General features: G+C 38.0%; 1 protein-coding gene across 1 annotated transcript in view; it reads left to right on the top strand.

Moving 5' to 3' along the window:
• LOC139734110 (calcium-independent protein kinase C-like) overlaps positions 1 to 26,265 on the top strand; it is a 150,665-nt gene that overhangs the window by 5,696 nt on the left and 118,704 nt on the right. The window lies entirely within an intron of this gene.

The following is a 26,265-nucleotide window of genomic DNA, read 5'->3' as shown; positions in this document are numbered from 1 at the left end:
CCCATACATGTATGTATAGGACTAGTCTCGATGCACAATATAACTGGGACTGAGCTGATTTTTCTGTAACACACATTTCTCATTAGACACCTGCATGAGTTTACTCAAGACTAGTCTTCAAAATCGATGAGTTAATGAAATATATTTGTATCATAATTTAATTCTGTTTGTATAGCATTGGGACTAAATGAAATGCCATGAGAAATTATATCCAACGTTTATTTTCCTTTGCTTATTAATGGATGTTTGTTGCAAATTTTGATTATGTAATAGGCCTACATACATGTAGTGTGAACATATATGCTCTCTACATTGTATATATCCCAGCTGCTCCCAAAATCGGATGTAACAAGATGATTACCTTGTAGAAAGAAATTTAAGAATATGCAATTGTAGGCTACATTTTGCTTATCATTCTTCTTCATAAATTCACATCATAAGCCTTCTTGAGGGGATTTGTTTTTATTTATTTTGTGTGCTTTTTAAGCCCCTATAGTCTTCCAAAAGAATTAGTCTAAAAGTTTTTAAGGTGCATTATCTGTAATTTTGGTTCATCTTGAAGCAATCAAGATTTTGGCCTTGAACTCACAAACTTTTTTTTTTTGGCAGTACAACCAACAACCTCTTGAATTTTTTCCAACAGTGCTTCCTGTAATAAGGGCAGTGAAATTTGTTAAGTGAGGCTTTTTGTGTGTAGTATGAAAAGTGAATGTACAGTATTGCTGTATAGCAACCACTTGAATGTTCTTTTCATGTCTACTGAGGTGAGAGAACTATGATACAGTACCTGTCAGACACCCCCCCCCCCCCCACAACCATGCCCTTTTAAAGATGGCACTCAGCTACTGTATCATTTTCTAGAAATTCCCTGGATGAAAACGAAAGAGCTATTCAGTGATCTTACAAAGTAAAGTAGCATTCCCTTGGCTGAGGGTTTTTTGTTTTGTTTCTTTGTACTAGCGGGATTGTTTCTCTCTTTAAGTAAGATGTGGGTCATTATTATCCATCCCTAACGAAACTGCAAAGTGAAGGCAGCCAAAGTGGCGCATAATGGAAATTCAGATCATGTATTGTAATTTGGGAGCTATCGTTTTCAAGCCAAGTACTGTGGGATGGGTCCCATGACAGGATTGTGCATTCAGTTTGGATTACAAAATTTTGTAGCCTTCAATGAATATTATCGACACTGTACTTCATGCTATAATTGTACGTCATTATAATTTTTAATATCATTCTTCTTCTTATTATTATAACTATGATTATTTATTCAACCGAGAGACAATGCAGTACATTATTACAAATACAATGTACAAGACAAAGATACACCAAATGATGCTGAAATATAATAGTAATATGAATAATCGTAATCTTGTTGATGGTGTTCATTATTTTTTGTCATAAATACAGGCCCTTTGTGGTTTTGTTTATTAAACAGCTTTTGTTCATAATTCAGCGTGGGATAAATTTAAAATTAATGCCGAATCAGTGGTGCTGGATATGAGCATACAATATACAGGCATGTGTGAGGTCAGGATGTCTTTATGAAGTACACTTATAGGCCATATTGCTCTATTTGCTTTGGATCTGAGTCATAATAACACATTCAAATTCAGGAAAAAAACCTAAACCACAAAGGTTGTATGGGGGGAAAAATGTCAGTAAGGGCATTTACCACCTGATAAACTTTTATGTATCATCAAAACTTTAGAGGGCTATGCCATTTTGTCATGCATGGTCAATTTGAGGATTTGAATATGCTTTTTGGCATATTTTACTACTTGACTCATTTAAACTTTTTTCTTTTTTTTTTTAGTAGAAGAGGCTAGCAATTTCAGAATATTCGTCTGTGTTTGTGTACAATTGCATGTGTTTGTGTATAAAGTGAAATGAGATAAAATTTGTTTTTATTTGAAACTGATATGTGATCAATATTTAATACCACTGATGAACCCTTGTCCAACTAGTTTTATAGTTAATAAACCACTTTTACTTCATAAATAGATACAGTACATTTAAGCATATAATTGGTGAGAGCAAAATGAATGAGATGATAAGTGTGTTACAGAAAAGCATTGTGAACCAACTCTGTAATGATGCCAGATGTCAGTTTAGGTGAAAGTTTATGAAAAAACAAAACAAAACAAAAACATGCTGATAATGTAGCAGGGAAGTGCATTATTCTGTAACTTACCCAATTTTTCTGTGAACTTTAAAATGGAACAAAAAATATACAGCACTTGCAACAGCTTGAGTGTTTGTTTGATGTTTGTGTATGTACAATGTGTGTGATTAATGTCCTACATGTCATACTGTACATTTACTTAAAAAGTGTAAATATATTCAGACAGATAGCCATCTTGAAGGTAAACAGAAAATACATTATAAGATACAATGTACATGTACATTAATTAGATTTTTTTTTTTTGCAAAGCATGTGTAGTGTATTCATAAAATCGTGACTTTAAATCTACATTGTATAGGACATTTGGGACTTGCCCTAACAGGCAGGAACAAACGATCAATATACGATACAAATGATACAAGGTAGTGTACAATGAATGTATATTAAATACATTCTCTTTTTAGGCTTTTAAAACAACCTGCTAAAGAATGTTTTTCTCAGCATCTTGATTTCTAAGCACTGAATGACATTCTTAAAATAATGCTGTACAGTAAAACATTATGAAAGAAAAATATTTCAAAATTCAAGGAGGCTGGTAAAACAGTGTAACACTTTTTAAACTCTGCTGTATATTTGCAGAGCAAATTTATGGTCACCGCTGATGTCAAAGAAAATAACTGGGATTTGGGAACATTTTACTGACTTTAGCACTTGTTCTAATTTACAATTGTAAATCATCAAAGTATACTAAACCAAGATGGTTGTCACAAATATTTCGTATGGTGTCAATGTCAGAATGTACACTGTAAGTGTTTCTCAGCTGTTTGTGTATCATGGAAAACAAGATCTTTTATTTGAGGTACATGTAAGTATCTTACCATTAGTCTGAATGATTGATGTACGATACTTACACCTCATTTTTATTGACCTATTGAAGATGAGTCCTGAGAATCCTCGAAATGCGTGTTGTTAAAGGACAAGTTCACCCTCATAAACATAAGGGTTTAGAAAATGCAACAATATTAGTAGAACACATCAGTGAAAGTTTGAGGAAAATTGGACAATCGATGTAATTGTTATGAATTTTTTAAATTTTTGTGTTGGAACCGCTGGATGAGGAGACTACTACAGCTTGTGAGTCATATGCGTACAACAGTATAAAGAAAATGTAAAAGAAAATTCAACATATTTTCACTTTTTTCGCATAATAAAAGAGCACTTGACTTGCCTCTTTCTAAAGGCAGGGGGAATAATATTACCCATAACATTTGCCGGTAACGAGTCAGGGGAATGTGTACTTTTTTCAAAAGATGGAATTTTGTGAAATTCTCTTTATATTTTCCTTATATTGTTGTACGCATGTGACATCTAAGTTATTCATACACTGCAGTAGTCTTCTCATCCAGCGGGTACTGCACAAAAACTTCAAAAATTCATAACTTTTGAACGGATTGTCCGATTTTCCTCAAACTTTCAATGATGTGTTCTACTAATATTGCTGCATTCTCTCAATCCTTATGTATATGAAGGTGGACTTGTCCTTTAAAAGCAAAATCAGTCCGTCCTCAACGGGTTAATAAAAAGGGTATCATGTAAACAATGCACATTCTTGAATATCAAAAGTGTAAGGAACCAAGATGATAGTCACAAACATTTCATGAAGTATCATCATGAGACTGTAACCTTCACTGTCTGTGTATCATGGAAAAGACAATTTTTGGAGATGAACGTATCTTACCATGGGTCTGAATAATTAATGTACTTGGAACTCATTTTTAGCAACATAGAAGGGCATCCTGTAAATGATGCATATTCTTGTGCGTCATGTACCGTCAAATTCTGTGAAGGCCACAGGAGGGGTAAGTGCAATAGCGTAACATGAGAAGGAAACAGATATTCTGCTTACAGGAGTACTGCGCGGTAGAGATACTCTGTGTGGCTAATCACACCAGCAGTTTTATATTTTTGACTTCTTGCTGACATGAAACTGTTTTGCAGCAAATCAGGAAGTGTGGTTGTCACTGAATTCTGATGACATCCTGGCAACGTATTCATGATTTCCAGCAAACAGCGGCACGGTGCGGCATTGGATGTCACAGTTAGCGTGCAGCAAACACACGACAAAACAGTGCAAACGGACTATACTCTGCATGTTGGTTACCATGGCATCATTGTCCGGGGACCGCGACAGAGTTTATCAGGACTCATTTCATGTTGGGATACCAACATCAGTCTCTGTATTTCCATGAGTCATGAATTAAAGGACAAGTTCACCTTCATAAACATAAGGATTGAGAAAATGCAACAATATTAGTAGAACACATTAGTGAAAGTTTGAGGAAAATTGGACAATCGATGAAAAAGTTATGAATTTTTAAAGTTTTTGTGTTGGAACCGCTGGATGAGGAGACTACTACAGCTTGTGAGTCATATGCGTACAACAGTATTTAAAGAAAATGTAAAAGAAAATTCAACGTATTTTCACTTTTTTCGCATAATAAAAGAGCACTTGACTTGCCTCTTTCTAAAGGCAGGGGGAATAATATTACCCATAACATTTGTCGGTAACGAGTCAGGGGAATGTGTACTTTTTTCAAAAGATGGAATTTTGTGAAATTCTCTTTACATTTTCCGTACGCATGTGACAGATCTAAGTTATTCATACACTGCAGTAGTCTTCTCATCCAGCGGGTACTGCACAAAAACTTCAAAAATTCATAACTTTTGAACGGATTGTCTGATTTTCCTCAAACTTTCAATGATGTGTTCTACTAATATTGCTACATTCTCACAATCCTTATGTTTATGAAGGTGAACTTGTCCTTTAAGCATGACGCACAATTTTTTACTAAATTGCAGTTCCCTATTGGTGTTTATGTTCTGTGAGGAATACTCATTGGGTTTTCAAACTTCTCATCTTTCTGTGGAGTGCTCTAAGCAGTTGTTGCTATGCTGTTGCATTTCTTAATACTTTATGTGGTTGCACTTATTAACACAATCTTGCCTTCCACTCTTTGACTTAAAGGACAAGTTCACCTTCATAGACATGTGGGTTGAGTGAATGCAGCAATATTAGTAGAACACATCAATGAAAGTTTGGAGAAAATTAGACAATCCGTTCAAAAGTTATGAATTTTTAAAGTTTCTGCTCAGTCACGGCTGGATGAAAAGACTACTATAGCTTCTGATGTCACATGAGTGTAACGATATAAAGAAAGAATAAAGAAAATTCAACATATTTCCATTTTTCTCCCATAACAAAAGAACATTCGACTTCTCTCTTTCAGAAGGCAGGGGGAATAATATTACCTTTAACATACGTCAGTAGCAAGTCGAAGAACTGTGCACTTTATTCAAAAAGTCAAGTTTTGTGAAATTCTCTTTTTATTTTCCTTATATAGTTGTACGCATGTGACATCATACACTGTAGTAGTCTTCTCTTCCAGCAGTGACTGCGCAGATACTTAAAATATTCGTAACTTTTGAACGGATTGTCCAATTTTCCTCAAACTTTCACTGATGTGTTCTACTAATATTGCTGCATTCTCTCAATCCTTATGTATATGAAGGTGGACTTGTCCTTTAAGAACTGCTGAAAGGAATACAACTCAGTACATCATGTGTGATACTTACATAGTTTGTGTGGACTAAAGGAGTGTTCTGTCAATATTTATTTGGCCTTTGCTGCTAAAAAAAAAAAAAAAAATCAAGAAAAATGCCACTCACAGTAGATGTTCACGTTCCCTGAAACACAAATGAAGTTAACCTGAAGAACATCCAAAATCTCATTTCAATTTTTTTTTTCTCATAACAATGATACTGGTCACATGCAAATTAGATGAAGCTGTTGATGTCATTTGCCCATTCCATCTCATTAATTAATGAGATTTAACAAATTGTACAGTTGCATAGCTATCAATGATTTAGCAACCATAACAAACCTTGATAGATTCATCCTTTCTACCTGAGTCTTAAAGTATCAATATCACAACAATAGATTGACTTGTCATGGAGGATATGTAACTTTGTTTTTCAATGGAAATCATGAAAAGAAAATTATTGCACACTTTTGTGTATCAAGTCCATTGGAAGTATACTATGTTAGACTTCAAAATTTGATGTGGAGATTATAACTGATGTCATTTTTTTTTTTGAAATGTGAAAGTTGGAAATCCCCCAACTTTCTTATTTTTTTATTTTATTAATTTTATTTTATTTATTTATTTATTTATTTAAATTTATTTATTTTGTATTTATTTATTTATTTATTTATTTATTTATTTTTTTTTTTTTTTGGGGGGGGGAAGGATGGTGGTGGGGGTCTGATGTAATGAAATTTTCATTATTCAACTGGTTTGATTTTGCTCTGTTCCAGAATGTCAAGTTCAGCAAGGATTTGGGGGGGGGGGACTTTCCCTTTAACACATAACCTGCTAGAGCCTGACATGGCCTGTGCATTGTGTATGGGGATTTCAGAGTTTGGTTCCGAAAGAGTTAAGAGGTTGCTGTTAGAGTTCATTGTCCTCTCATGCACTTCCTCATAACGATCCTTTCACTGTTAGCCAGCAGACTTGAACCAGAGGTCAAAGGTGAATTTCCAGCTCAAGCTTTACTTGTGGATACAATGAAAAGTCAGGTTGTGACATGCTAGCTACTAGTATTCTGCAATGCCTTCTGTCAGTAGTGAAGAAATGTATTCTTTTAGGACTGAGATGGAGGATATATATATAAGTGAAAGTGAAATGTTATGTTGCGACCATACATGTAGTATTAAACAGTGAGAGTCTTCTTCTTCTTCTTCTTTTTTTGGATATTTGTAAATGTGCAACTGTCACTCTATGCTGAAGTGAGCCTATTCCGGCTTCATTGTTGCCAATCAATGTTGGGCGTGTCATGATAAGGTACAGATTGTAAATGCACTACAGTTGTTACGTAGCTTGTATTTAAATAGCCACAAGCAACATATTTGCTCTGAACAGAAAAATAGAAATGACATCATGTGCTGGGCATCAACTCATGTCAAACACTAGCCTTGACTGCTAGTGCTAGGATCTGAGGGTTGGACGGAGCTTTTAAAAGTTGTGTATTATAGTATGATTATAATGTACACCATGTGTATGATGGATAATTTTTTCCGAAAAACTAAATCATCATTTTAATTCAAGGATTCATATCAACTTCCTGCAAATTTGAGAGCAGCTCTGAAGTCTTCAAATATAAATTGTTAGACCGATGTCAATTAAAGTTGTGAATGGTGATAATATTAGGTACATTACAGTTTGTCCTGTCTACTTGCATTTTCAGTGGGAATTTGCTTTTTAATCATCTGTTGTTTGGTAAAGTCCAATGTTGTAAGTAGCAATGAATGGATAAAACTATCCACTTCTTGCAGTACATGTACATGGCACAGCGTCATCGTGCAATGCCATGACAATTTGTATTGTCTCAGATGACCATTTCAATGAATCCAGGCGCTCATACCAAAGACATTATGCTTCATACGTATAATATGCTTAAAGGTCTGATCATATAGTTTTGATTAAGATGGGGCTTTAGGTTTCCAACATTTTTGAGAGATGAAAAACCTTCTATGAAATATCAAAGAGAATACAATTCTAGGAGGAATTCAAAGGTTTTATGATGAAAATTGGTTTTGAAATGGGTGAGATATCCAAACAAAGAGTACAATGATAAATGGTAGGACCCACCTTTTATTAGCACTTTGTTTTGCTTTGTTTTTGGGTATATCTCAGCCATTTCAAAACCAATTTTCATCATATAAACTTTGAATTCCTCTTAGAATTGTATACTCTTTAATATTTCATAAGAGGTTTCTGATTTTCCCGCAAAAAGTCTGAATTCTCTGTCTCGACCAAAACTATACCATTCCTTTAACTCCAGACAGAATACGAGTCAAACTGTGCAAAATACAATGTAGTTCCAATCAAAAGTGCGTCTTTCTGTGGTTGGCAAGACTGAGGAGTGGTTGGTGAGATTGGCGGTGAGATTAACGTCCTGGTATCTTCTTATTCAAGGGGGCTTTTCTGGAGATCTACACATTTCTGTATTAGAACACCTTGTTTGATGAATAAGCAATCTTAATTTCCACACACTGTAAAGCCAGAAATGTTCACTTGCATATTGATTTCGCAAATTTCGTGCGAGCCAAGATTTGCATAAAAATTAAAAGGCACCTTTAAGTTCATGTCTGCACTATTTACATTATGCCAGTGGCAATTCGTGAAAATTTCATGCCTCCAAAAAGCCTGATAGCTCCAGTTCGTGAAAATTTCATGCTTCACAGGTACATGTACATGTATGTTTCTGTCTGATCTTGGTCAAATGATCCCTGTTAATCTACGGGAAGCAGTGCTGTTGTGTTTGGACAAAGTTACCTGCCACTTCCTACAATTAATTGTAGCTCTGTTAAGCTCGGAATTTCTATGAAAACATTGTATTTAGCAGAAACATGAAGTAGGTCCCTGCAGTTCAAACAAACTTTAAACTTCACGTTAGTTTAAAAGAAAAAGGCTGTGAACTGGTAGATAGAAATTGCTGTGCATTCCTGATGATGTATGATGATATTTTTCTCAGTTCCTACTTTTCATCAAAATATGACAGAGCCTGAACACGCAGTCAAGTTGGATTGTTCGATGTTTACTTATAATGTATAAAGCTTAGACTAAAAAAGCAGAGGAAAACCAATTTTATTTTGATAGTGGGAGTCTGTTTGTTGGCAGTAGCTGTTACTAAGGTAGAATAACCACAGGGACTCTGTTTCCAAACTTTGGTGTTGCCATGGAAACCTTTTGAAGTTAAGTCCACTAACTTGGAATACATTTACTACAATTGAAGGTAGTCTATTCTGCAGTTACAAATGTATGTCCATCATCATAGGCAAGATATTAAAGTGTATCTGTACACAGAAATTTAGTTTTCTGACATTGTAGGTTATTGTACTGGTAATAATCCTATGAAATATAAGAGTGCAGCATTACTCACATACAGAGATATATAGCAGTATATAAAGAGACATCTAGAGAGCAATCTCTAAAATGCTAAAAATATACATGTGCCTTGATCTAAGAGTAGTCTTCTGGCCTTATGGACTGCATTCGATTGCGTAGTTCGATAATTTTCTGTACGATCAGTGTACTACGATACTCTCAAAACACGCAAACGCATGCAAATGTCCACATACGCAGCTAGGTTGGTGCTACTGCGCCGTGCCGGGCCACTGACCAGGCAGCCGCGGCAGCCTCTACAGTTCATGCGGATGCATATGGCTCGATGAGGCGATAGACAGTATTCGATATAGCTGTGTGCAGACGGAGGCGAACGAAGGAAACGTGCACACGCCGTTGGTCTACGCGCGGCTACTATTTTCAGATTTGGCTGCTATTGCAGTGCACACTTGTGCGTGCTGATTTATTAGAATTAATATGTCACAGTTTGGGACATTTTTTGTGATGGGATAGAATTTTCTCTAGAGTTCTTAGGACATGCTCTCACACCTACTCAAATTTAAATTTTAGGGATGAGATTCCTTTTAATTCTTTGCGACAATTGTTTGAAACATCTAAATGAAAATTTTACAAATCTATAACTTCCTTGCATACATTATAGGAGCACCAGTGGGACCCTGTAATGTATTTAAACAGCTTGTTGATGTACAATTTTTTGTACATGTACAACATGTACTTTCAAACTCATGAATATTCTGCTCTTGGATGCATGTACAGTACACTGTAAATGACCTACATTGTACATAACCGTTTACATTGTAGGGCCTACAAACTTGTAGTCACACCCTCTTCTATTTACCTGTGTCTATGTATGTAATGCATTTCATTGCTGGGAATCCAGCTTGCATGCATTGGTTTGTTTGTTTTTGTTTTTATTTTGTGCCATGGTAGGCAAGCCTTTGGACAAGTTTTTTGGTTGTTGGGAATTCTTTGTTACAAAGGTCTGCATAAAGTTTGCATACAGTTGATAAACCTTCCTGTTCAAAGCATGTTTATATCTAATAGACTTAAACGGTGTATTTGTGATTACAAATTTTTGACGCTCTGTACCAAGTAGATCATAAACGCTCAATGTGCATGCTATTTTATCATGGTTAACCCTTAAGGATGGGCTGATTTTGCTACAACATGCGGTTCCCATAGACATTTGCCCGAGTACACGTACAGTGTATATTCGGGACTCTTCCTCAACGGGTTAAACGCTGTTTTCAGTTGATAGAATACAGTGACACTTATTAGGTCTGGTAGCAATTAAAGATCCCCCATCAGTTTCATTGATTTCATCAGGTTTATTCAGGATTAGTACCCTACTCCAGAATATTGTTCGTTTTTGTTATACCCCCGCCAAACTAAGTTTGAAGGGGGTATATAGGAATCAGTGGACTGTCGGGCGGTCGGGCGGTCGGGCGGTCGGGCGGTCGGTCGGGCGGTCGGTCGGGCGGTCGGTCCGTTGCAAATCTTGCGTCGCGAACTACTTCCTCAGTTTTCAACCGATTCCCATAAAACTTGGCACAGATGTGTGCCTTGGGTTGTAGATGTGCAAGACGTATTTTTTGACAGTACCCAAAAGTACATTGCCATGGTAACGGCATATTATGGGCAAAAATGGGTACAAATCTTGCGTCGCGAACTCCTCCCACAGTTTTTGATCAATTTTTATGAAATTAGGTACAGATGTTCATCTGAATATGTTAATGTGCAAGACACATATTTCCGCAGTGGCAAAAAGTGCGTTGCCATGGTAACGGCATGTTATTGGTAAAATATAGGGCAAAATGCTTCATGGCAAAACTGCTTCATCAGTGTTCTTCCAATTCTCATGGAATTCATATTGAATGATTGTCTTAGGATATAGGTCAGCATGACACATTTCTTGACAGTGACAAAAAGTATGTTGCCATGGTAACAGCTCACATATTATGAGCCAAAATGATGGAAAATTTTGTGTTGCAAACTACTTCCTCAGTTTTTGCCCAATTTCCATGAAACTTGGTACAGATGTGTGCCTTTGGTTGTAGATGTGCAAGACGCATTTTTCGACAGTACCCGAAAGTACGTTGCCATGGTAACGGCATATTAATGGCAGAAGATCAAGGAAAGATCTTGCGGATTTAACTACTTCCTCAGTTTTTTGACCAAAGCTTATGAAATGTTGTTTTGACCAAAGCTTATGAAATGTTGTTTGGCGGGGGTATAACCAGTCGCTGTAGCGACATTTCTAGTTTTTTTTTTTCATAGCAAAGTCTGACCCATACAGGCAATAGAGTATAACCTACAGTTGTACTTTATCTCTGCAATTACTTATAGATAATGTTTGGAAAAGTCACATGATCAAGTGAGAAATTCCTGGCATTAAAGGCCCAATAAAGATTTGGAACATCAGATATTAGATTGGAAATTGAATATATTTGTGGCTATGCAGCTATGCCTATATTATGAGAGATGTGGCTGACCAACGACTGAAACAAGAACTGCATTTACATCTTTTGAAGAGTATGTACTATAGAGTCTTCAGAAAATTGTTGTATAGATATGTATGAACTACTGTATACACCATATATTTCGCTAGTCTAAATTTTCATGAATCGGGAATTCCCGACGATTTCGCGAGTGGTTAAATTCGCGATCATGGAGTCCTGTACGTCACATTCACATCGGGATCAGAGTCAGTATTTTCACATGTCTTTAATTTCGCGAATAGCACCCGACTCGTGAAATTCGTGAAAATAAAAACCTCATGAAATATTCGGTGTATACAGTATCAAAAAGCTTGTCGAACACAGCTCCAGTACTACAATTGTATTCAAGTGTGCTCTGATGTATCCATATACAGTCATGCTATGTATTGTGACAGTTAGATCTTTGTTCCTCTTTAAAAGAATGTGATGGTCATTAGGTTACTGAAATGTTGGTCCACGAGAAGTTTGTGTTACACTACATGATACAGCCTTGTCATCTCATAATGTCCTGTAGGATGTGTTTGGTGAGAATGTTGTGCCAACACAAGCAACACTAATGGTATCATGTTAGTGGCTTTTGTTTCATTGATTGTTTTATACTGATATCTATGGCCTGGGAGCCATTCAGCCCTTAAACTGCATTGAGTCTATTGTTACTTTGATTGTTTTATACTAATAGTTGTGGTCTGGGAGCCATAAGTCTATCGGTGCATTAGTCAACACACTTCTGGTCTAGAATGAAGGTTACTATACAACTTTCAGGGAGATTTTGGCAGATGATATGAATATGCAAAGCTATCTTTATTATGGGGTTAGAAACACCTTTCTGAAATGGTGAAAAAAGTTGCGATCGCAAATGCATTTGAGGCAGAACCACACAATTCTGTGGAGATAGGAAACGTCTTCATAGCTCTGAACTGCCCATGTCAACCACTGCCAGCTACACATCTTTTCTCCTCGGGTCAAACTGCGCAATGGAGCTGCGCAGTGACAAGACCTCTTAACCCGTTGAAGACGAGTCTGGAGTAAACTCGTGCAGGTGTCAATGAGAAATGCGCGTTGTAGCAAAATCAGCCTGTCCTCGACAGGTTAATAGACTTAACTACAGAGTTGATAAATGCAACAACTCGAGAAACGTGATCCGAAAGGGGTTTGCCAATGCGTATTGATGGTGGGTATTAAAGGGTGTGTACAGTTCTGGTCGAGGTGAAGATTTAGCTTTTAACGTTTTGTGAGGTATTCAGAAACCACTCTATGAGATGTCAAAGAGCATGCGGTTCTAAGGGGTATCAAAAGTTAATTCGATGAAAATCGGTTTTGAAATGGCTGAGATATCCAAAAACAAGGTGAAACAAGGAGATACTAATAAAGTTGGGGCATGTCGCCTTTTATTATTAGCAGTTTTTTGGATATCTCAGCCATTTGAAAACCAGTTTTCATTAAATAAACGTTGAATCCTTCTTAAAATTACATGCTCTTTCATATTTCATAAGAGGCTTTTCATTATCTCACTAAGGAATGTTCAAAACATGAATCCCTACCTCAACCAGTACAGTACAGTCCCTTTAAAGGACAAGTTCACCTTCATAAACATAAGGATTGAGAGAATGCAAAAATATTGGTAGAACACATCAGTGAAAGTTTGAGGAAAATTGGACAATCGATGCAAAAGTTATGAATTTTTAAAATTTTTGTGTTGGAACCGCTGGATGAGAAGACTACTACAGCTTGTGAGTCATATGCGTACAACAGTATAAAGAAAATGTAAAAGAAAATTCAACATATTTTCACTTTTTTCGCATAATAAAAGAGCTCTCGACTTGCCTCTTACTGAAGGCAGGGGGAATAATATTACCCATAACATTTGTCGGTAACGAGTCAGGGGAATGTGTACTTTTTTCAAAAGATGGCATTTTGTGAAATTCTCTATTAATTTTCCTCATATTGTTGTACGCATGTGACATCTAAGTTATTCATACACTGCAGTAGTCTTCTCATCCAGCGGTTGCTGCACAAAAACTTCAAAAATTCATAACTTTTGAACGGATTGTCTGATTTTCCTCAAACTTTCAATGATATGTTCTACTAATATTGCTACATTCTCTCAATCCTTATGTTTATGAAGGTGAACTTGTCCTTTAACACATGTTCAAACATAAATGCAGCCCTTGACTGGGTAAAAATTTGTCTCCATGTCCTCTGCACAGGATTTTTCTTGCAAGGGGTATGATGTTTTGACCATGGCTACTCTTTGTTGATTTCCCAAAACTGAATGCTTATTGTGCTGCTCTAGGTGAGACAGTAATTGGACAGGAAGGGGGTACAAATTAGATTTTGAGCAACCCCCCCCCCCCCATCTTCAGTAATTGACCATCCCTAAAGATGTAGAATTTAGATAGCAAGCATCCTTTGCTCTCTTCAGTGGACATTTCCTATACCCGTTACCTTGGTCCTACAATTCGTACATGTGTATATAAGATGTGAAAGTCCAGTCCTACCCCCTTGCAGAGTATACCTGCGATATATTGAGTAGCCCCGCTGGTGACAACCAGGGCCCCAGTCTTTCAACGAGGAAGTCGTCGCACAAAGGGGGTAGTTTACCACAAAATCACTTCCTCTTTGATCCTGGCTTGTGCGTGTGTGCGTGCTCCATTAAGAAGGGATTATGTGAGCAGGTAGGAGAAGGTGCCAAACACTATTATGCTCACAACTGCAAGTGATAGTGTTGTCATTTACAGTGAAATGCCTGATCTGTGCGGATGTCCGTATACACCTGCTTTGGTTCTGTGGTAAGCCCTTTGGTGGCAAAGGTCGTGGCTCGAGCAGAGAAGGGTTTTGTTGTGGCGTAAAGCCCAGATGCATAATGATAAGTTCTTGCAAAGTAACCCCCAAAATTATAAATCTATTCTCTCATCTTTCATCATGGATTGAGGAAAGCGTCAGGGAAACGTAAACGCACACGCTATGCTCCGAGAAGTATTGCTCAAAGACTGGCAGTTAAAGTAATCATGACGACAGATTATTGTGCTTTTTGCATTAACCAGCAAAGCAATTCCCAGCCACAGTGCATTGTCCCTCTTTCCCTACTTGTAAGGTGTCAGTCGCCATGGTAACGGATGTGTAAGAGGATGTGGTCTTCCCCTCCTGGTTTTGTTGTTTTGTTTTCATGCTTTTGTGTTGCTGTCCTGCTAATGGTTGGTTCATCAAATCCTTTGATACAGGAAATCCATGCATGTACTGTATTACAGAGTACTTTGCCGCACATATTATGACAGATTTGTTTCTTAATTACTGAAACACAGAATGTGTTCTTAAATATCAGATAGGTATCGTTTTAGTGCCAACCGTCATTGTCAGACTGAATGCAGAGAAATTTGAAAACATTGCAGAAAAAAAGGCAAGTTCATGTGCTGTTCTCGCCTCAATTGTGTTTGAGCAGAGCTTTAAAGAAAGTATCAAGGACATAACCAGGCACATACAGTGTAAAGGGGAATGTGCTTTCCAGTTTGTTTGTTTGTTTTAACATGAAGCTCCTGGGGTGTGCTTTTTGTGTTTGTATCATTGTAGATGTAGGTTGTTTGTGATCATTTCCTTTTCATTGTAATATGGAAGCACATTTTTTTTTTCAAGGACTATAAATCAGGTAACCCTTTTGGCTCCTGTTAATCTGAAAAAGACAATGAATATCAAAATATATATTTTAGATTTATCTGAAAATCTTAAGTCCATAGCATAAATTTTGAGGGCTCGTTAGCAGCATGTGGCATTCTTGTTTTCTCTCCAGACAGAAACTCTGGTCTAAGTACAACCAATTCAAAAGTTTGCTGATCATTCTGATAATGTTCAGCTCCTTTTTTCCAAGAGTTGATGTACAAGTGTACTTTGCAAGCCAGCCCTCACTATTCATCTTCAGGGGGCAGTTGGCATGAGAAAAGTGTGCATCAAAGTACAGATCTTAAAAATCACCTGGTTGAGGGAAGAGAGAGAGAGAGAGAGAGCTAAAGGGGAAAAACAAAATAAAACAAAACAAACACCTTTGCTGAATTTGACTTCATTGACCTGCAGAGAGACCAGTAGGTATACATTGTACCTTCCATTAGTCTTGAGATGAAGCTGTGTAATTTCTCAGGAAGATGAATATTATCTCAAGATATATGTTCATTTGTGAACTTATGACTCTCTTATTAGCCCACAGCTCAGCTGTACAATCTGTATCTATCATTAAAAAACACAATAACCAAACAGTGGTAAACAAATAGGAACACCAGGTAAAATTAGCTCTTGGTTTGTTATGCACAGCTCTTGCCGTCATCTCAGCAGAATGTAGTGGACAACAGGTCGACGTCCGTGTGTTTTGTTATTGTTTGCAAGCAAGAGAATCACACTGTTATGAGGGTTGGCGAGGGGTTGCTCTAAAATTAGGTTAACAATGTCCTTGGTATCGTTTCCTGTCGCCTTAACGAGCCCGGCCTCTTCTTGCGAGGAAGAGGAAAGCGACAATGGTTGCCGCAATGGCTGGAGAGGAGTAGGCGGCCGCTTCCGATTATCCTCTGAAATAGCCGCGATGTGACCATTAAGCCTTTCTCCCTCAACTTCTATAGTGGAGAACCGACACGCTACTGCTCGCACTGTGGATCTGTGTACATCCGGTCTCTCTGCCTTTCTCTTGTATATCCTGTTATCTTTCACCTTTATAAGGAGTATTAGAGGGATTATTTTTTTTCTTTTAAGACTAAAGTATGCAAAGTTTTTGGGGTTCGCCCATGGTTGTAGAACTACAAAGGAAACTTGCATGCTTGTCTTTATGGCTTTTCCATCCCTCATCTTTCCATATAGACACATTGTATTTGTGATCATTTGTTGCACATGGATTTAGTGTCACTGGCTAAAAGATCAGGAGTTTATGTTTTACATCCAGTCCAAAAATTATTTTGAGAATGCACACTACAAAACAAAACAAAACAAAACAAAACAAAACAAAACAAAACAAAACAAAACAAAACAAACCACTTGAAAATATGAGCAACAAGTCAGTTTAAGTTTTTGAGGGCACATCCAGTTTCTTTTATTGGAAGCTGTTTATCAATGGAATATCAGTTAAAATCATCTAAAGTGCACATTTGGTACATGTCAATGGTGTCTTATTAGAGGATTGCAATATAATCTTCCATGACACAATGTTGGTAAATGGGAATTATTTGTGTTGTTTTGTTTGCGTCAGTGCACCTCGTCATTCCTTGTGATGTGCAGCGATATTTAAAGGTAATTTCCATGAATTTGAGATATAATTTGTGAAGAATATGGTGAGCTATGCTTTTGTCCTCATGCAGTGTTCTACAATATTATGCATGTTGATTCTTCATGGGGCTTGGCATGACATATTTTGATGCTTGTAACCAGGAATGTGCGAGTTTCTTTGTGTGATACGGTTTGTGACATAAGTTGTTCATGTAGTCTCAGAGGCATGGGCTCATGCTGCTGACGCACAACCATGCACATCTTTCTTCTTGAATGGGCAGGTCTGACGGTCTTTTCAAGTTAGCCATCATAACTTAACCAGAAATACCAATAAGGAGGTAGAATAGTGAAATGTTTCCTTTCCACCACACCTCCCCCCCCCCCCCCATCCCCCTCTGCTCTTCTACCTTTCCAAATTCAGTACTGTACTTTATTAATTTAGTAGTAGAACATGGTATTTTGTTTTGTTGCTGTGGCTTGCATGTACGAATGTGTACATGTATGGCGTGATAACTAAAAACCTTAATAAAGCATTCCCCCCTCCTCCTGACTCTGGTTCCAGAGCAAAATTCTGACAAGTTTAATGTACATGAAATGTAAGGTTAATAGAATTTGTTTCAGCGTTGCTTCACAAATCTAAATATATAATACATTCAATGATTGATTTATATTGTGTATCATTTACTGCAATGTGTAGAAGTACCCTAGAACAAATGCTGGGGTAGTGTGAATGCATTTTTACATTACCGATCATAAAGCACATATCTAGTTTCTCACCGCCTCTCCCCATGCAAGATAGAGGGGCAGTGGCTACTTCAGCTCTGTATCTCATTTCACTTTAATGCTGGTAGCAGGTTTGTTTTTTGTTTTCTGGCTGAGTTGGGGGAACACTTTGAAATTGCCGAGTACATAGAATCACAAAAGCCGGCCTGGTTGAGTTCTATCTACAGTCAGCCATGAGCAAATTCATGTTGGGTGAGACTGAGAAACGTCGTCTTGATGAAACCTTGCACCCCTTTTTCTCCTTCTTCATCTTCTTTTCACGTCTTCTTTTCCCTTCTCCTTCTTCCTTCTTTCCTTCTCCCTTTTTCCGAGCAGATGGAGGAGATGTTTGAGGAAAAGGACAAATTATGAATGCAAATGCACATTTTGACATGCACGACTTCTGACTGGAGCGGAGGGGCCAAGCGTGTTTATTTAGCGGAATGCAATTCATTTTTTTTTTTAAAAACAAGTTTGCATCCCAGGGACAGCGTCACCAATTACGTCAGTGGAAGGGTGGATTTATTCAGAAAGTCACGGGTGATCAAGTCAAATTGAATCAAATCAGTTGTGTCATCGTCTTTTTTTTTTTGGGGGGGGGGGGAGCATGCACATACAGTATGTCCTCACAAGTGATATTTGGTAACTAACATGATATGTCAGTCTTTACTCGCCGGAAGGTTGTCATTCTTTTTTACCCATTTTACCAGCTCAGTGAAAGGTTTGCAGCAGCTAAAGATGAGAGGCCATTAATGACATTTCCACCTTATATTCAAGGTGACTCTTCTATTATAGATTGGGTGAAATCAATCAAAGTGGCAGAAATTTCATCAAAATCAGATTCTCAAAATGCAAGCTATGGAATTCTAAAGTCGCATAATTTTGCTGAACAGTAATATTAGGTGCGACAACTTACATATATTACACAAGGTAATGTCATCACCTCACAGATCTTCATTTTGTTTCCTGCTCTGAAATAAGATTAAAAGGAACCTGGTATCCTTGAATTTAAGTATTGTTCTGTTGTACTTTAATAATGAGCAATGATGACCGTCGGTTAAAAAGGAGTTATAGTTGCGAGATTATGAATAGAAATCGTAAGTGTAAGTAAGATTTGTTTTGAGTACACACCAAAGGAAGATTCTATAGTTGATGACAGCATCACCTCAATTAAATTGTGCTTGTGTTTGCAACAATAGCATAACATGAGTAAAACCCCTGTGATGTCCAGAACCAATGAGAAGGTGGGTTCCAATTTTTAGTAGGACCACATTGTTTTGTTTTGTTTTTGGATATCTCGGCCATTTCAAAACTGATTTTCATCAAATAAACTTTTAATTCCTCTTAGAACTGTGTGTTCTTTGATATTTCACATGAGTGTTTTCTAATTATCCGGCAAAAGTTAAAACGTGAACCCCCTTCTCAACCAAAACTATATCATCCCTTTACTAGGCTTCTTGCTCATCAACAGAATGATTACGCCAGGCAGACCAAATTTATATGGTATCTATTAAGGGCAGGGCCTGACCTGAACTAGTACTCGCAGGACGACTCATTCAGCAAATAGATGGATTCATAATGATTGTAAGATTTGGATTTCTCTTTTGATGGTTTATATACTTTTTTTTCCCCACCATATGTTTGGAGGTTTGTTTTCTGTCTTAGCTTTTTGATTAACCTGTACTAGTGAGCAGAGTATACAAAATGTAATATGACATAATGTTTGTCAGAAACATGCATTTTCTGTTACAAACCAAGGGTGAAGAAGTAGAACCATAACCTGTGAATCACAGAGTGTCCTAAAAAGTAAGCATGCTTTGTGAGATCCCCTGTAAGGTATTATCTTAGTGGAAGCTATGTGACTTTAGCAATGTTTCCTTGACTTTGCTGTTTGTCTGTTAAAGCAATTACATTGCTATATTTTTCAGGTTCTATAAGTATCAATGCCCTAGTCATTTTTTTATTCCCTTTACTTCTTCTCGTCTTAAGCTCTTAACAGTCTTGTGGTATAAAAGAAGACCCTCCCCCCCCCCCCAAAAAAAGGAGAAAAACCTAAATTACTTGTTTTTTACAAGCTGAAAGTTTGCAGGTAGTCTTTAATAGTGAGGGAGAAATTACAGTATATGGCTTATGTGAATACTGTCTTGCTGGATGCATGGAAAAGTTAGATCTCATTGACAAACAAGTAGTGGGAAACTTGGGATCTCCTCATCTTGAAGTATCGCACAACATCCATAAGCTAATTCTGTTTTGCTGAATGCGCGTACACATCTTTATGCGGTTGTTGTTTGTTCATATCAGAGCTAAGGGTTCTATTCTGGTCCGCGCGCATATTGCCCCCGATCACAGCCCATCAAACCTAATCAGATAATTTGCAGGATTCCCAAGCCAGAGCCAGCTCATCTCATGGACTCTCCGCTGGAAGCATGGCGAGCAATAAAGCATATACACGAATGGAGGGCTCAGAGGCTAGGGGAGGCCCCCCCCCCCCCACCTCCTTACCCTCCTTGTGCCCCCTTATACCGCTCCCAGGCACGGCTCTTACAAGCCTGACTGGTCTCAGATTTAATGAAATCAGATCAAGCATCAATTGCCCAAAATCTAATGCTTGTCAGCCCATACAAGCCCTGGGATGAGGAAAGGAGAAGAAGATGAGGAGGAGTAGGAGTAGGAGGAGGAGGAGGAAGAGGAGGAGTAGGAGGAGGAGGAGGAGGACAAGGATGAGGTGGAGGACAAGAAGGAGGAGGATGAGGGGAGGATAAAAACTGGGGAGTGGATGTTGGGTGGGGTCAGCGACTCATTATCGGGAAGAGGATTACAGTACTTGGTGCATGGTATGTCAGATGCCAGGACAAAATGTTAAGATGCAAAGATTTCCCAGCACATTTCTTTATCTGTGGGACAAGTATACCAAAACAAACTGGGCAATGTGTGCTTGTGGCTTCAATGATGAAGGTATTTTTCCTCTTTGCTTCCTAGGGAGTGCCACTTGCTTTACGGAGATGACAGAAATGTCATTTTGATTGGGAGAATGTCAGCATTTTTTTTATAGATTTTACAGCTGTTTACCTTTTGCTAATCTACGAAAGGAAGTGTTTGAGCCCTTGTGTTGCGAGTTAGTCTCTTCTAGATGGAGTGCCGAGACCATTATCAAGATCATTAATGTATGAAGTGCTACACTGTGACTGTTAGGGCAATAAATCAGATTTGATGGGCGGACATAATGCTATGTGACAGTTACTTCAGCCTCCGTACCACTGCATGCAATGCCACGTGACATTTTGATGCAATCTTGTGGAAACCCTTGATGGTTTTTCGTTAGGGTGTGGTATCCTTGCAAATCACATGCAATGACTTTTTAAAAATATAATTTCTTCTAAGGATGCTTTGTGGTGATAAATGACAAATCAACTGATTGGCTCGCCTTCATATTTTATGCTTACACTTGTATGGATTTGTATCATCATGGCAAAGGGGCCTCACTTGAAAGTTTTCAATTCATTTGTCACAGAGTTTATTCTCGTCATGAGAAGCCATCAGTTATAGTATACTCATGAAAATGAGTATGACTCCAGAGTAGGAACGTCTGTATTTCTGATTGATTCTCCTCCACATTCTATGACTACATGAAATTTTAGGGGGAATTTTCTAATTTTTTGACAAATGTGGAAAGAAAGAGGGGAGGGCAGTTCTGCATGTACACAGATGAAAATGGCTACTTCAGCCCATTAAAGGCATTATTTACCATTTGCAGATGGAACAAAAATTCAGCTCTCGTGCTTCAAATTAGTTGTAAAATGTGAGTTAGGGATAGAAACAACCAATGTAAGAATTATAATAATTGTAATCAATGTTAAGTATTGTTAAATATACAAAATGTGAACAATAGCTATAATAAAATTGTTTCTACACTAAACTGTCTACATTTATGGTTTAGTTAGAGAAATAGTGATATTTCCTTATATTTTTAAGCCTTATTGCAAAATTTATATATGATAGGATGTTTTGTAACACAACTGACCTATACATATGCGTCAAATGTGGTAACTCGAACATTTTTTTAAGTCACTGCTCCCAATGGTAAACTATACCTTTAAAGGATCACACCATTCATCTGAGCATCACTTGAGATGATTCTCAGTCACAAATGAGATCATTACGACTGAGTACGGTGATTCTGCTGAAGTAGTAAATTACCCCAATATTCCATTCCTCATGTTAGGTTTCCACCAGATGATAAACAGGTTGCAGTGTTCTACCCAGAAAAATATGAGAGAGTGAAAAAGACTTCGAATTCTGTATAACCGCCTTTCTTGAGGCTCTTGTGACGAGTGATATTCTGAAGGCACAAACCATCTTGAAATGAAATTTGCCCAGAACAGGACCGGTGTGATAAAGATGGATGCTGCCTCTCAACCTCAATGTTAACTCTCTCATTACCGCTGCCCTCAAAACCCTGATGCTATTTCACACAATAATGCTCTCGCCTTTGGGTGAGAAAGGGTTAAAGTGTGATTTGGTTCACGATATATCTGCTCATCAGGCTATGGTAATGAATTGAACTCCATATCGCTCGTCAAGATCTGGACCCTTGTTCCACGACAAGCTCGGCTGCAATCAGTGTTCAAGCTGAAGAGCAAAATCATTTTAGTAACCATAGCAACCACTGAAACAACTCAGAGCTGATTTGTCATTGGTGAGTGTGATAAGTGAGCACTGTATGAAACATGGCCTTGCTGGTACAAAAGTAAAAAAAAAAGCCTTTTTTGCTCACAGAGAAATATTGCAATTTTCAAAATCACAGTTTGACATCTCTCTTCCCACGATGAAAAATTGTGAGTTTTGCCACCATGCACGAATTGACTCTGCAGTTTGCAATGCATTTTTCTGCTGAGTCTATGTTTCTAATGTAAATCATTCCAGCAAATTACACATGCAAAAAAAAACAAAAAAACAAATCATGCTCTCGTCTGTGATATTTCTAGCGATGTTTTGGGTGGCTTTTGGGCCCAATATTGTGAGCAAATTTTACTGAAATCTGGGACTTTCCAAGGTCACATATTTGTTTTTGTTCTTTTGATATTGTGAATGACCCTAGAGAAAAACGATGTGCTGGTATGTGGCAAGAATAACCCAATAGGCCTATCTGCTTGTGTGTCGTGTGCCATATGTGTGTCTGCCATTTGTGGCAGCCATTTTTAAATTGCAGCCATTTAACTTGTTCCATATACAGTACGGGAACCTGGTGGCTAGTGTATTAAGTCTGTAGGCATTTCAGAATTTAGTATGGAACAGGTTAAGATGGCCATTTGTAGCAGCTGCCGTACACATAAGACTCCAGGAACTGCAGAAGTGTACAATGCTGCCAGGATCGTTGGGATGTATCATTTAGCAGTTGGTGAATCAGTCGTGCAAACGTGTATTCAGATCACGAAATACTGGGGCTAATTATCCAGTGCCGAGTGATGGGCGTAAATGTAGGCTGTACCGGTATATCATAAATTATGCTTTGCTGTAGATTTTGCCGAGTATGGTTAAGAACATTGAACGAATCCAAGGCACAATCATTGTCCCCTCATAGGCATCATTTGATTCGCAAAAATGTATGACAGCTTGATATTTTTCCCCATCTTTTCTTCTCTGTACGCACTGCTGTCTTCATTTTGTTCGGCGTTCCAGGCTTGCAGTGAAAAGTGACAGGCCACGGACAGATACAGTATGTGAAGTCTGTGTATATAATGCAGTGGCAATCTGGCCTCTGCTAAAAGAGGAGAAAAAAAATGGAAGCGGCCGGGCAAAAAAAAAAAGACACAGAAAGAAAGAAAGAAAAAAGAAAGCCATTGCTGCAGTAGTTCCTTGTACTGGAGCGAAGACAACGGTGATACGTACAAGGGGGCCCCTTCCGTGTCTTTCTCTATCCCGCTCTCTCTCTCCTCTCTGTCATATTCTCTCCCCCTCTCTCTTTCCTCTTCTCTCCTTCTCTCTCTCTCTCTCCCCTCTTCTCTCCTTCTCTCTCCTTCTCTCTCCTCTTCTCTCCTTCTCTTTTCCTCTCTTCCTTCCCACGTCCTTCTTCACGTTGGCACCGCTTCGCGCTGACTGCATCGCTGTTCCTCAAAAGCTCCTGCACTCGCTTGCTCCATAAGCTGATATGCACATACTGTAGTGAGGCATGCATGCTTATAGACACCAGAGGGAAAGGAGGAAAAAAGCACATGATATGTCAGTCTGTGGACTAATGCAGCGTATTCAATTACCAATGTGCTTGATGCATTGTGTGTGTGTGTTTGTGTGTGTGTTTGTGTGTGTGTGTGTGTGTGTGAATTGAATAGAGTTAGCAGGCCACTCGGCCTATAGACTGTGTGTCATGTTCATTATCTTGTTGGCGCATGGGATAACTCTCGTCTGGATGTGAGGGAGAGCTCTTGTTTTGAAAATGATTGCTTAATTGACTTCTCTGTGCCTCGTGCCTTCACCTCCAACAGCACGCAGGCATTGACTCCCAACTACAGTCAGTTGACTGCTAGGTCAAGGTGGCCAATAGGAGAAGTTATGATTTGATTGTTATGATTCATCTGCAAATGATTGAAATGACAATGATTTTTGTTTTCTAATGCCTGAAAATTGTTACCTGTAAAGTCACAATCCATACTTTGAGATGCTCGTATGCACCTCATATTAAAATCTAATGCAATCTTCTTGTTTGTAATTAGTAATTTTTTCTGGCAGGTGTTTAAAAAAATGGATTAAAAAATAATCCACAAATAAGCAAAATTTTCCCCATCAGTCAAAGGAAAATTTGGTTTGTACAAACTTCACCTCGGCATAAATCATGCAGATATATGTATTTCATATATGACTCTATGTGTTTGTGTTTGTGTGTGCACAAGTGTGTAGTGGGAAATGGGAATTATTCATATGAAAAAGAAAGAAAAATAAAAGATTGACAAAAACAAACAAAAAATATACACTGAGTTCATGAACAATATTCCTTTTTTTTTTGCATTAGTTTGTAGAAAGTAACCTTATTGGATATATCGAGAAGACAATACTGAGAAATGTAGATATGTATTGATTGCTTTAAGGGAAAATGCTAAAAAAAAACCCAACAACTAGGAAGAGAAAAATGTCAACAGTAGAAAAAGAGCCTATCAGGTACTAAGAGTCAAACTTCTTTATTGGCTCTTTAACCTTGCTCTAAATTTACAAAAAAGGCAAACAAACAAACAAAATTCCCCCTATTCGTGGCCATTTGTGGCTCATACTGCTCATTCCAGCATGTTGGTATGCAGCGCAGTACCACGGTACAACGACTGCGGCCGCCCGTAATCAGGTACACGTAAACCGGTCGTTAGTCCAGATGATAGCATTTGACGTTCTCTTCATCCCCCCCCCCCCCCCCCCCCCCCATCCATCCATCCCATCAAGGCTGTGTGTCTAGAAGATGTGCACTGGCTGACTGGTGCAGAATAAGGCAACCTGTTCAAGATGCAGTCATGGCACCACATGCATCGTAGGTCGTCTGTCTGTCTGTCTGTCCGTTCATGAGGACAATTTTATTTGCATTGAACAACTCACATAGTACATTGTATTATTCAATCACATTTTCCATATTTTTTTTTTTAGTGTTGTTGCGAAGGCTGTTATGTTGAAGGGCACTCGACTGATTAGATTTTGGGGAAAACATGCATGGAAGTCAAAGAAGGTGGGCAAAGTGTGATTATAGTTAAGGGGCAGTGCTAAAATAATGTTCAACTGTTGAAACTGTTCAGTCCATAGAAGAATCAACATTTTGATTTCATTGAATTTATGTGACTTATAGATGTAGTATGAAAGATATTAGTACCGATTAGAATTGGTGCTGAATCTAATAAAAATCAGGTTATCAAGGTTGAAATTCTGAAAATATCGGTCTGTATATCGTAAATCAAAAAGTGAAGATTGTGTCAGTAATATGTGATAGTCACATATCGTGTGCAAATGACAGACAGGATAATAAAAAAGATTAAATTCAGTTTAAAAGCTTAGAGTTGTTCTAAGAGTTAAGATGAGGAATTGCACTATGTACATTGTATGCAATTATTAAAGTGTAACCCAACACCAGGTTAGGTGACATGGTACATGCAAAGATTATGGCAAGGCTATTGACTAATCAGATTTTGTGAATAGCTAAACTAGTCTGAAAGTCAAGATTGCGTCATCACATGGAGGAGATACAATGTGGAAGGCAGATATAGAGAAATATATATGGAGGAGAATTTGGACTCGTTCTACATTTGTTGTTACTTATGGTGGATATCAGCGAATATCAAAGTTTTATCTATTTCCAACAAATTGGGCATGGTTCTTTTCATTGTTGAGTGAGGCCAGACTTTTTGGAACTTAACGTTCCTGTTCTCACTATGCAGGCGTCTTATGAGAGGTATCATAGCCATGAGGGAGTGGGCGATAATCACCTCTCTGATATCCGCTCCACATTGTACATTCTGATTGGGGGTGACCGTGTGCAGAAAATAAGGGAAGTCGTGGGGAGACCTCGATCTGGCATGAAAGAAACTGAGAGCGTGTGTATCACTTGTGACGCGGCGCGGGAACAATGTATGTGTGATGGGTAAATGTGCCAAAGTCACGCATCTTGCAGGAGGTAAAGCCATCAGAGGTA

The sequence above is a fragment of the Diadema antillarum genome, unplaced genomic scaffold (genome assembly GCF_040938485.1).
Source record: "Diadema antillarum isolate AM-2024a unplaced genomic scaffold, OU_Dant_1.0 seq00000510_RagTag, whole genome shotgun sequence".
In the NCBI taxonomy this organism is placed as follows: domain Eukaryota; kingdom Metazoa; phylum Echinodermata; class Echinoidea; order Diadematoida; family Diadematidae; genus Diadema; species Diadema antillarum.
Note: the sequence above shows the minus strand (reverse complement) of the source record. Positions and strands in the feature narration are given on the sequence as shown.